The sequence below is a fragment of the Henckelia pumila genome, unplaced genomic scaffold (assembly GCF_033568475.1).
Source record: "Henckelia pumila isolate YLH828 unplaced genomic scaffold, ASM3356847v2 CTG_525:::fragment_3, whole genome shotgun sequence".
Taxonomy (NCBI): domain Eukaryota; kingdom Viridiplantae; phylum Streptophyta; class Magnoliopsida; order Lamiales; family Gesneriaceae; genus Henckelia; species Henckelia pumila.
In genome coordinates this window covers 695,417-706,843 of record NW_027331857.1, presented here as the reverse complement: position 1 = coordinate 706,843, position 11,427 = coordinate 695,417, and positions in this window count along the sequence as shown.

Here is an 11,427-nt window from a genome sequence, read left to right as displayed (position 1 = left end):
AATTTTTATCAAAATTTTTATTTTTATTTTAAATTTATTATTATTAATTAATTTATTTCTAAAAAAATATTATTATTTTATCTTGATATCATTATTTTATTAAATCACTTTGTGTTTTCAATTTTTTCATTAAATATGCATTCATAAACAAGGATTTAAATACTTAAATGTACCAAAATATTGAACCAAGTGCAACAACACACACTGACGAATCAAGTGTAAGCTCAACTTTACACTAGGTTTTCAAATATTTTAGTGAGTTGATTTTCTTCGGTAAATAACTGACTGCTACAAATTTTTTTGCTATTTAGTGGTTCGATTTCTAGGTTTTGTGTTTTAGGGCAAAAATGATGTTTATTGGTTCGATTTCTAGGTTTTATGTTGTGTAGAGTATATTTTTGTGTTTTAGGACAAAAATTTCATGAATTTGTCCAACACTATGAGACTATTGGAAATTTTACGTGAAATTAGTGTTAGGTTTTGGTTTAAAAAGTTGTAATTATTTTAGTTGTACGATTGTTACAATTTATGAAAATTAATATTTGTGGAATTTGTACAAGTATGAGATTGTCTTCTGTTTTGCTCCCAAATTTATGTTGTTGGTGCGTTGAATTATTATTTAGTATCTGGTTTAAATTTTTTTTTATTATTTTCAAAATTTTACTTGTATTGATGTATTTTGGTTTCGAGTAATTATGAAGAATTCATCTGTATGAATTTTAAATACTGAATTTTTGAGCTTACGTTCTAATTTTGATATTACCTATTCTGAATTGTTTTTCTATCTAAGATAATTAAGTGAATATGTATGTGTTCTGTATCAGAATGGCACGAAAAAGGAAAAACAGTGATGACCCTGCTGCTGATAGTGTATCAAATGGCAAAGAAGCATTTTCACGGTGTTCGCCACCATATTTTTTAGGTTTGATGGAAAAATTAGTTCAAAAACTAAGTGAAAGACAGTTGGAGAGGATCAAAGCTACACCACTTGGGCCTTGGCTGAAGATGCCCAATATTTCCATCAACACTTGTAGAATTGATTCAATTTTTAAAATATTCGAAGTAGAAACCTCAAAATTCCAATTTGGGTCGTGTGATGGTTCCATTCACTTCACTGGAGTTCTCTATCGTAATAGGATTGCCTATTGTTGGGCATCCTGTTAACCTTGATTTAAAAATGAGATCGGAGTTTTTTGGTCGACATTTTTTGGATCAATAATGGTTACTATTAAGAGGGGAATGATAAAAGAAAAACTTTTGGAATTAGTTGATGAAAATTCGGACATTGGTGTGGATGATTTTATTGTGTTATATATTTTTTTTGTTTTTAACACGATTATTTTTCCTGTTAGTAGCTACGTTATAATAAGGTTTATTTTTTCCTACTTGGATGATTGGGATACTTTCTTTGACTATGGTTGGGGGTGCCGCTTTTCGATTCTTGCATGAAGAAATTCATGAGCATCTTGGCTATTCAAAAACTAATATAGAAAAGAAAGCATATGTTGATGTTTGCATTGTTGGGTTGATGGTGAATATAGCACCTAAAATTCGATTTACTAAATCGCATGCATTAAATTAAATAAATATTATGATTATTATTTTTAAGTTTAATCGATTTAAATTATTTATTTGAATTATTTGTTAATTAAATATTAATTATTTATTCAAATAATTTTATTGTACTAACTAATTAATTAATGTTTTTAATTGTTTAAGTTTATTTTTCTAAATGATTTTATTGTGCAACTTAATTTTTTCAAATATTTAAAAGGTTTAATCTTGCATATTTAAATGATTTTAATTGTTTAGTTTATTCATTTAAATGATCTTAAATGTCCCGCTTATTTATTTAAAATGATTTAAGTTTATTGGATAGTTATTTAGATGATTTTAACTGTTTAGCTTATTTATTTAAATACTTTTGATTGTCCAACTTATTTATTTTAAATAAATTAATTTTAGCGGTTAGTTATTTTAAATTATTTTAAATATCTAGCTTATTTATTTAAATGCTTTTAAATGTTCGTCTAGTTTGTTTAAATTATTTTAATTGTTCTGTTTATTATTTAAATATTTTATTTATTGTTGTGACATCAAAATATTTAAGTATTGATTTTTAAAAGAATCCATGAGTTTTTCAGTGCAGTGGTTCCTGACCGGCGATAAGACGGTGGATTTTGGCGATAATTCTTAGATTTTGCAAGATTTGAGATTTGTGAGAAATTGAGGAAAATAAATCAAGTTTTTATATTTTTAAGATGTTTCGGGTGATCAAAATCGCTTTGAAGGCATTTTGAGTATATTTTATAATTTTTCAAAAGTTAGCATTTTAAGACCCGGCAAATGAAATTTAAATTATTTAGTTCAATTCTTGAATTTTCAAATATAAAATTTTTTTAGGGACTTAGTGTGTGTAGTGCTAAAATTGTAATAGGGTGACTAGCACTTTTATTAGTTGTTGGAATAACACTTTTAAAAATCCAACACACACATACTTATACATACATACACATATACATATACACTTATACTCCCAAATTTAAAACATAACACAAATTAGAAACCCTAGCCGCCCCTCACCCTATTCTCCCCTCCAATTTCGCGCCCCTCTCTTCTTTTTCAACACAACCGTCGGCCATCACCTCCCCTTCGTCGGAATCGCACTGCCGCCTCCTCTCTACCTCGCCACTGGTCGGAACACACCCCCAAGAAGGATTAGCAGCTGGGTTTGTTTGAAAATCAGCTCCTCTCCATCATTTTTCTTGTGTATTTTGAGATCTAGGAAGTATATGTCATTTCTTTGGCCACCAAGCATAGCTATTATGTTTTTATGCATTTATATTGTTGCAAATTCGATTTTCAGCATTAAATATGTATAACTTCGAAATTTCATAATGTTATTGGTGGGATAGACTTGTATTTTCGAATTCTTGATGCATATTGTTGTTAAAATGAGTTGTGGATTGATTTGGAGTGGAGACATGGTTGATTCAAGCTTAGATTTCAAAAATTTCAAAAAATTCAGTAGGGGTTCATGTGGTGTTTCGAAATTTTCATATGTTTTGGATTGAAAATGAGTTATGTACCGTGTATGGATTAAATCTTGGTGTTGCTTGTGCATTCGGAAAAATTCAGCATGTTAATGTGTGTCGTTTGGGCTTGATTTCTGAAAATTCGGATGAATGGTGTTAAGGGCTGCCCATGTTGATTGTTATGGGTATAAATGTGGTCTTGACAATGTTTTTGATGGGTCTGGAGATGGAGGATTTTAGGTTAGGAACTTGGTTGTGACGTTTGGGTTGACCGGGTGAAGCATGTCGGGTTAAATCTTGGCTTGGGCTAGCTTCGGGTACGAGGCTAGATTCAAGGGTCCTTGCTGGTCAAAAGGAATTCTTAGGAGGTGTCTCGATGGTTGTAAGGTGGGGTAGTCAATCGCCGAAGGGTTCTAAAGGTTTTAGTTTAAAAAGGGCTAGTTCAGATTTTCATTATGCATACGGTTGGTACCTAAGTAGTGATTCTGACTTTGTAGTTTTAGAGACCTGGACAGGGGGTGAACTTGTCCCACTTAAAGTGTATGATGTTGTGGTCGTTTTGGTTCAAATTGGGCAAAATTCGAGTAATTTTTGGGTAAGAAAAGGGCAAATTAATTCGAGGTGGTCAGTGCTGTTTTTCGGGAAGCTTAGGGGCTGCTGGAAACACAAAATGAACGGGCTGTTCAGGCTTACTTTAGATGTTAAGGACTGATCCTAGAGATGATTTGAGTTGTGTATGAGACGGTGATTCGAATAGGAGATCGTTCGGATAAGGATGAGCTAGTTTATGAGCCGTACGGGCCGAACGCCCGTATTGACTCATTGTATGGGATAAGTCTAATATATTCTAAGGAAGTCTATAAGTTTAGAGGTGACCACCTGCGCGTTATTCATCTATGATTCAAAGTTTATATTATCATTCTATTTCGTGTCTTTAAATTTGATGTCCTTATCCTTCGCGTGAGTAAACTTCAAATTATTCCTGTTTTAGTCCCGAAGTATAAATTATGAAAAGATGAAAAGATGAAAATGTGTAAAGATGAAAAGATGAAAAGATGAAAAGTTAAATGTGAAAAGGTTAAATTAAATGTAAAGTAAATGAATGAGGTGAGTTGGTTGTGACTTAGACGTGCAATGTTAGTCGGGGGATGCCCTGGCTCAATTGCATAAATTAGACGTGTAGTGTGCGGCTGAGAGACATCTCAGCTCTCCTACCAAATCAGACGTGTAGTGTGCGACCGGGAATCATCTCGGCTCCCCTACCAAATCAAAGGAAATGGGCAATGTGGCGTCGGGAGAGATCTTGGCGTCCTTGCAGGCATAGTACTAGTCATTGATCGATCAAAACCATAGTCACAATCAAATATCTAAATTCACAAGATAATTAAAAAGGAAATGTTCATGAATGTCATGTTTTCATTGCATATTGTAAAGGTTCTACTTCAGGCATGAGTCGTGTTTTCATTCGGGTGAGTTCATCGTATACTTATTATTATTTTTAGTATGATGCATGTATTTTGAACCCTTGTTATTTATGATATATTCTTGTTGAGTCTTTAGGCTCACTACTATGCTTGGTGCAGGTTAGCCTTTGTTGAAATCGAGGGACATGATTCTCGAGTGGACTGCGATGCGGGCACGACACATCCCTCCGACCTATGCTAGTCTTCCACAGAGTTTATTCAAACTTAAATGTTTAGAAGTAGTTATTTAGTTTGTTGAAGTAAATGTAAATGTAATAATCTTTAGATTTGTTGTTGGAATGAAAATATTTAATCGTTATATCTTTGGGTGTTTGAAATGTCGTATCCTTTTTCTTTAGAATCTCGTTCATTTTTTTCGGTCTAGTCTATTTGTGTTGTTGTTTGTATTTTTAGGTTGTTGTCAGTGACAGGTGGGTTTTAATATAAACAGATAGGTCATGCCGAAATTTTTTGAAAAAAAAATCCGTATCTTATTTAATTATTAATTAAATTAGAGTTAGTGGTCGTTTCAGTGAGCTTGTAGTTTTGTATGTAAAAATCATGATACTTTATTACTAAATACTAATTATCGCAAATTTTTTCATAGGCATGGGCTTATGAAATAGTCTCGTCACTTGGTAAATCTCATGCGATACGTTGTTTTCTAAGGTTGTTCAATTGGGGAGAAAGTGAACTTCCACTCAACATTAAAGCGGTTGAATCGTTGTTAAATTCGATAAGTTGTAACAAGGTAAATAATATATATATATATATATATATATATAGATATAGTATCTAGATCCGTGAGACGGGTTATCCCATTTAAACTACAAATGCCCAATTGATTTAACTGGGTCTTAATAAAACACAACGCATATTGCTCACCTCTACAATCGACCGCGCTGAGAAATCGATGTTCTTCTTGGTTTTTATCTCAGTACTTCTCATCCCAACTCTCTGCTCAAACTCCTTGTCTCTTGAATTTCTCGTCACGCAGTACTCATGGCTGGCTGAAGTACACGACAGATTCCTACAACTCTACAAAATGTATGTTTTCGTTTTTCTACTCAAATTTTTGTTTATGAGCGTCTAAAATTTAATATGTATGCTTCTTGATACTCAAAAATTAGCTTGTGAAATTTTGACTGGAATCAATCAATATATGATTGTGTCTTTTAGGTTAGCATCAATATAGTTACTTATATTTTTATATTGTTTTCTATGTCTTAGTTGTTATGAAGATCGATGCCCACACACATTTTTTCTTACTTTTTTTGGGGATGAAGTTTTTAGCACTTTCTTAATAATGTGTGTTCATAATGAATATTTGTGTAAGTTGAGAAAAGGTTTTGGAGTTTAAATTCAGTGATGATCTAGGATGAGCAAATCAACAGCAAGAATTCTCACAATTCTTTTCTCTGAAGTGTCAGATTAATTTGTTTTAGTGTTTTGTTGGCTTCTGCTGAGCTAAATATTGTTTTAGGATCTTTTGGATCAAATATCACTAACTATTGACGTCATTTTCCAGATTCAAAATAATACATGTGAATTGTATGAAAAGGGAACCATCACTAGAAGGCTTCTTGTTCCATCAAGTAAGGTTGGCTTCATTCTTGGACAAGGAGGTAGTATTATCAATGAGATGAGGAGGAGAAATCAAGCAGACGTACGTGTTCTTTAATTTTCAAGGAAGATAAGCCTAAATGTGCATTTGATGATGAAGAGCTTGTGCAGGTGATGTCTAGTACTTTAACTTTTCCTCTTGTCAATCAATGCCTAACAATGCTGAAATCTTAATTGGGATGGAATGGCTCTATTTTAATGCATATTCATACTTTTGATAATTAGATATGTGGAAGTTTTGGGATTGCTAGAGATGTCTTAACCTAGATATCATTAAGACTTAGAACCAGATGTCTATGGATAGAAATGATCATACAACTGCAAATATTTATTCCCTTGTTATTCCCAAACATGATTATACCTCTATATATTCTGGTAATGGTAGTTGTCAGGTTTTTGCATGTACCTGGTTCGGCATCATCCGTTATGATACCAATATGCAATCCATTTGATATTACATACGAACCCCACGAGGAAAAACCAAACCTCATAGGGGACAGCTTCCAGCAAGAGTTCATGTCTGCTAACCAAAACGATGTGATGTTTTACAGGCATGAGAGCTTCAGCTTAGGGGCTTTATTTTTTGTACAAAACAAGCAGAATCGACTAGGAGAAACACGTCGTTCCAAGATTTCCGTTTCAGGCAAAAAAGTTGTTCAAAAGAGTATCAGGTCTCCAACCCGGGACATCTCTTTTGCAAGCAGAAAAATTGCACATGTATGTCTTTATTTATGTTTCCTTACCATGATGCTGATGTTTTATACAGTTAACAGGACATCGTATTTCTCCATTCATGCTTGTGCAACAACAATTGCCAATGTTATTCCACCTTTACTTCATTTTAATGGATTCTTTCATACAAAAATAAGTTAGCCCCATATTTTCCTGATCGTAGGTAATGAAACTAATAAGACAAATGCCACAGAGTCAGAATCATCTCAAGTGATCGAACCCGAGTCTATATCTAATAATGCAGATGATTGCATCAAAGAGGTCATTCAAGTATACTATAATGGAAATCATTCCCAATAAGATATTGACAGAGGACATGAAGGATCGATATCGGATGACAATTCAAATACCAAGCCAAGTTCATCATCTTCATCAGAAGAGAATGAGGCATACTTTAAAATAGATAAATGAGTAATATTAAAATCTCTTTCTTGTATGACTCGAATAAATAATGATAGAGAAGTAAAGGAGAACACTGACCAGATAAGACATTGGCCGCTAAAATCGGTATGATAAAAATCAACTGGCAAGCGTACCAGGTCAAATTATAGATAGTGAATAAAATCAGATGTCGAACCCACAGGGACTGTATAAATCTGACTACCAGAATATGATTATTCCTACTTAATCTAGATGAATCAAAAAGAGTGATTTTAGATTTTAACTAAAAAAAACTAAATTGCAATTAAATTTTAACTCAATAAAAACGCAACAGAAAATTTTAGATTAAAATTCAAATTGGAAATAATTCGATCAAAAACACACGTAGGTACCAGACAATTCATGTAATAAGCTGTGACGCCCGGGGCTAAAGAGGCAGGGAGTGATCGCCGGTGCCAAGAGGTTGCACGGACAATGAGCGGCTCCTGGTAGGCTTCTAGGCGGAGGGAGACATGAATGAACCGATCCCGTACAGGAATGAGAGGGATTCTGAGACTATGTAGGTATGAGACTACATGGTTGAGGAGGGCTTAAAAGATTTCATATGATCTTCTTTTCGGAAGCTCATCACATAAGAACTTCAAAGTTAAGCGTGCTTGACTTGGGGCAATTTTAGGATGGGCACGCTGAAAAGACCCGTCTTGATATAGTGGGTCGTTACATAAGCAGTCGATCTAAGACATCAGACTTAATCTTAATTCACGGGAATTTTCCTAATTTTTTCAAAGGACTATTTCTAGAACAATCAAACCTATTCAAATATTGACGGATTAATCTTTCGTAATTCTAATCAAATTTGAATGCATGATGAACTGTGAAAATTAAGTAAACACCTAAATCGCACATTGAAACCAATTTCTATTTCTAGTTGGTTTTACAACATGTTGAATATCGAAGTGATCAAAATCGAAACCTCCTCTGTCGAATTGGAATCAATTAACATGAAAGCAAATAACTGGCCAGGAAATTCACAAGACAAATATAAATTCGATAATCAATAAAATAAAATAAAGTCTGAAAATTCTTGAATAAACCATCAAGTTTTCTACATAAATTGTTTGGCCCAATTACGTGGCCTTGATCGAAGAAAAACTACTACTTACTAATAAACATAATTAATCAAACCAAGTCTAAAATCATAAACTAGAAAATACGAGAATAGAAAAAAAACTGGAGAAGTGTTCAAGCAGCCGCCTTCAGCCTTTGAATAAAAATCAAAAGACAAAAAGTTTCCAAAAAGATCATAAAACTTCTATTTATAGGGTCCGCGCCAATTAGAATCCTTTTCAACCTAAAAATTCTCACACAAACAGGGTCCCGATCTCGCGCGCGCGCTTGGTATTCTTCTCGCGCGCGCGCAGTTTAAATAAACAGAGGCTGAAACATCCTTCTCGCGCGCGCGCGCGTACATTTTCGTGTTTCTGGAACTTCCTTCTGCGCGCGGGAGGATGTAGTCCGCGCGCACGCGCGTCTTTATCATAGTTGTCACCTAAAAGCTCCATTAACTTACAAAATTCAACCAGGAGAGTAGAATACATGCACATAAAATAAAATACCAATAAAACACACGAAATAAAATAAATGCATGCGAAATAAATATAAAAATAACACAAAATAATGTATACACAACACACTTATCAACACCCCCATACTTGAACCTTGCTCTCCCTCGAGCAAGACATGCAAAAACACAATGCAATAACATAAGTATGAATAAATCATGTTCAAGATAGCCTCAGGCAAGCTTTACTTCAATTTCCCAACAACCAAAACAACTTTTGATTTTTCACAATACACTGTCAGTTGAACGCAAACGTGTGTGCGTGTCATGTTATTCCAGTTACGTGCAACTTCAAAAGAATCCATCCTAAGAATGTTTAGCGACCTATGGCAATTTAATGCAAGTATCACAATCCAGCACTTTGTCATCTCAACAATCCCAAACAAAAACATGCACTTTCTTGAAATTTAAAACATACCTTTTGATTGTGCAATTAAATTTCTTATGCTCAAATAATTACCCGCAGACTTAGCTATAACTAAGATAGGATTAAAATTTCAATCCCCTCGTCTATAGCTCGGATGGAGCTACAATCCCATTTAACCCGCAAACTTAGCTATGGAGCAATGATTAGGATTTCAATCATTGTCCAAGCCCGGATGGAATCGCAATTTTAAAAGTTTCAAAATTTTGGTAACCTCATGGAATCCGCATACTTAGTCAAAAACAAAGGATTAGGATTTCAATCTCTCACTCGTAACCCGGATGGAGTTAACTTACGCTTACAACAAAAGTAAAAATTTAAAAGGTACGCCCAAAATCATGCATGCAATGTCCAACAACTATCAAGAATCCAAAACACTATCATGATCAACAAGCATCTATTTCCGTGCAATGGTCAAACAAACACAAACTTCATCAATTACTTCGCTACACTACACTACACTAGTCTAACATGCGTGCTTAATATGATTCACGAGGCAACCAACAGCTTTTCATGTTCAATTAAAATTAAAATTTTTCCATAAACAAAATTTTTTTATCAACTCAATAATCATTGGCTAACATGAATCATTCGACTCGCATCGGCAAAACAAACAACAACAAAATGATATGCATGATTACGAACAAAACACAAAAACTAAACCAAATGAATGAAAACAGAATAAACACAAAACATGATAACTAAACACCCCCCATACTTATCTAAAACATTGCCCTCAATGCTTCAGAATACACATAAACAACAAAAGAAAACACAAGCAAGTGCAACAAACAAAATGCGAAACAAAATGAACTCCCCTGGTGACTAATCTTCTTCTTCTTCTGGGATGGAGGCATCTTGAGGTGCAACTGAAGCAAATTGTGCTGGCATGTCAGACTGGAACGGGAATGGCGGAGGATAATGAGGTGCCGCATGGAAGCCAGATGTATCCAGCCCCAACTGAGTCGCCATGTTTCGCATCATATCTTCCACATTCTGGATATGATCCATGGCATAATGGTTGAAGGCGGAGCTCTCAATGGCCATGTCCTGGGCGGTACGGCAAGGAGGTGCTGGCGATGGCGGACGAGTGCTAGATGAACTCCCAATAGGAGTGTGGCCGCTATGAAATTCTAAATTACGCTTTGCTTGCTTGGAGGTGGTGAGCTTCTCATCCACTGTCTTAAAAGGCGACAGCCATTCCTCATCTGGACTAATCGGCACACCCGCTTGGCGACAAAGAGCGGTGATGGTGTGAGGAAAGTAAAGGCCCACCGAAGGAGTTCACATCGAGTAGACAATGGAATCATGGATGAGGCTGCCCACATCAATCGACCATCTCTTCGTAATTGCATACACAAGAATAGCCCGATCCGCTTGCACATCAACATTGTGTAGCACTGGCAAAAGCCGCCGGACTATAAAAGCATACCATAAAGCTGGCTCAAGCTTCGAAATCGCTTTGGAAAATGAGTGAACTTGAGAGGATCGTGCCATTGTGCACCCGCATAACACATCTCTCACAGAATCAAATTATAATTTGGGTTCGCCTTAAAATTCCTAAACTGACTATCATCAACGGCAAGTGTATCGAACAACCTATTCAATGTCTCAGCATCAAACGAAACAAGTTTCCCTCTGACAAAGGCTTTAGAATCATCTCGGGCTGGGGCATTAGCATAAAATTCCCTAACCACCGGGACAATGGCGAGTTCGAGCACTTTGCAAAATATATTCCACTTAAGCTTATTAATCCCCAAAGCAATAAAGTCATTACAATCCAGAGATAATCCACACTCAGCAATTGGATTACGAGTGAGTCTAGCGTGTTCATACCTCTCTTGTGCCTCCCGAGAGACGAAGCAATTTGAGTGTGTGGCGGATAAAGATGAGCTAGCGACGACATGTCCGTACGAACGGGCTCTTTTGACTGGCATGGTGGTGGTGAACGGCCGAAATCAAAGGCGGTGGGGAGCGCAAAACAGGAGGATTCTCGATGGCTTGACAGAAATTTACGGACACCAACTTGAATTTTGGCTAGAAACTCCAAGGATCTGCAAAATATGGGCAAATGTTATGGGAATTTAGTGAAAAATTGGAGATTAGGGAATTGGGAATTTAGGGTTTATGGGAGAAGAGGAAAGATGA